Consider the following 2,595-nt stretch of genomic DNA (forward strand, 5'->3'; position numbering starts at 1 on the left):
GGATGAGTCACGGCCAATGCTTGGCCTATGTGCTCTCTGTGAAAGCCTGAGAGAGTGTCTTCTCCCCATGTGACTCTCCTTAGGCACATCTTTTTTCTTTTTCTTTTCTTTTTTCTTTCAGAACCAGGAATTGAACTCAAGTCCTTGCACTTGCCAGGCGAGCACTTATCTACTGAGCTATCTCCCTGGTTACCATCCTGTAATTCTTAATTAATGTATACATACTTAAAAAATACAAACAAATTTTCACAAAACACTGTGAACACTGAAAATTGATTTACATTTTTCTCAAATTTTGTGAAAGCTGATTCATATCAATGTGCTTTCACTTTTATAACTTTATCATATTTTGAGGGTACTGGTTTATGTTTGCTTTTTGGCCAGTTCATTAATTGGGAGCAAATGTCTAAAGTCCAGATGAGAAATAACCATGCTTGTGCTTGAAACTGTACCCATTCACTTTCTTTCAGTTTTTCTTGTCCACTGGGTTGTGTAACAATCTGGGTGATCCCAAATCCACCAACTCTAACTCAGGATGATCACAAGTCCTTGCCTTGATGGCTTGTCAGAACTTTGCATTAACCTTTCTAATTCAACATCAGAGAAATAAGATCAATTAAATTAGTCTCAATATTAGATATAATTTTCCTATTTCTAACATATTTCAACAAACATGTTCGTTGAGTCATTAAACAGACAGCAGTGCCTTCCTTAATAGTATTCAGAAGCAAGAATCCTGAAAAATTCAAACAGAACATTCATAATTTCCTGTCACAATAAATCATTGTATCATGAATCAGTGGAGTTATTTCTTTCTTAAAAGCAACATCTCCAAACTGCCCATCTCTAAATTGCAATAAGGGTGATCACATGCTGCTAAACAAAAAAGGTGCAACTCACTTATTAGGGTCCTCATATGAATATTACCCCTTGAGTTCTAGGCCCATACTCAGGCAAATGTTTTAAGCACTAATCTATATCAAGCTACAATTGGAATCAGACAGTATATCCTTTTAGTTTCATCCTCAAATACCAAAGTTCCAGCCTTCTAAACAAAATCTCAAAGCAGTGGTGTTGACTAATGAGATCCTGGTAAAGTCAGCAAACTTCATAGGCCTTAGATTTCTTGTATTCCATTTTCTTCAAGGAAGTGATTTCTGTATATGCAGCTGTGCAGGATTCATGTCATCATTATTTTTCTCTCCTTACATTTTGCATACCAAATCACACTGCTTTCTACACAGTGGCTAATAGAAATACTGTCTAATCTGAAGTCTTTCCACTGATTGTACAGTATTATCTTGTATATTAGTGAAATTCTGAATATCTTTAGGTTTATTTTTTCAGAAATAACTTTTGAGTTCATTGGAAATTTTTATTTTTTATGTGTTTGTTAGAGGATCTCACTATGCAGCTCATCTCCCCAGGACTCAGATTACAGGCATGTACCACCCAGCTTGGATTCAGTGACCCATTCAGCACATTCTGGGGAGTGGGTCTGGTGCATCATGTGGTGCCAGGAATAGAACAGTGGTCCCATAGCTTGCCTAACCTTGCCTCAGCAGGCTCTTTATTCTGCTGAGCTATTTTGCTGGTCTAACATTGTTCAATGGAAGATATTCCTTGCAGCAATTTTCTACAACGTGACAGCAAGAAGATATTATTTAAGAAACATTTTACAGATGATGACTCCATGGCACAATCCATATTCCAAAGTCATAATACTGCTTAGTGTTTGGACTACTGTAGAGACATAAATTACAACCAATAATGTAAACATTATATTGCACTTCACAGATTAACAAATGTGTAGTATTTAAAATAGTAAGAAGACACTATAAAGAACAGGGAAAATACCCAGGATAGTAGAGGTTAAATTTGTAAAGAAAGGATTAGTGGAAATGAGTGTTAAAAATGGACTTTTGATAGAAACTCACTATATATAAAAGACAGAGGAAATGATGTTTATGCTTGCACAAAAGATTGGAGATTTCAATGTAAAAACATAACATTTATTTTTCAAATTTTTTTCTCATTAACTTTATTGAAAATCAATGATCATATAGCACATAAGAAATTGTGGGCAAATATTGAAATATGAAAGGTATAAGATGTAGACAGAAAGCTGTGGAGATAGCTCATTAAAATAAGCACTTGCCTAACAAGTGCAGGTTCCTGAGTTCAATCCCCAGTACCAAAAAAAAAAAAAAAAAGATGTAGACAGATAGAATTTTAGAGAAATATTTATGAAATGAATACATAGCATGAGATTAGCAATACGTTGCATATTGTACATAAATTATTTACCAACTTAAATGAATATAACAGTAACAATTGTCTGAAATAAACATGAAGAGGAAAGAGTCATATACTAGTTACAGATCAGTCATATAATAGTTTATTCTATGCCAAAAATCATGAAACTTATATTCATGAAATTAGAATTCTCAACATAGAAAGGGATAGGAAATAAATATTTAAATGTTTTAAATTTCTAAATTTAGTTGAAATTGTAGCACCACATTTCAAAGAAAAACGTAACTTTTGCACAAGAAATATGAATGAAATCATGCCAAGATACACAAAAATGAAATT

This window comes from Octodon degus, unplaced genomic scaffold (genome assembly GCF_000260255.1).
Source record: "Octodon degus isolate 3935 unplaced genomic scaffold, OctDeg1.0 scaffold00365, whole genome shotgun sequence".
NCBI classification, from domain to species: domain Eukaryota; kingdom Metazoa; phylum Chordata; class Mammalia; order Rodentia; family Octodontidae; genus Octodon; species Octodon degus.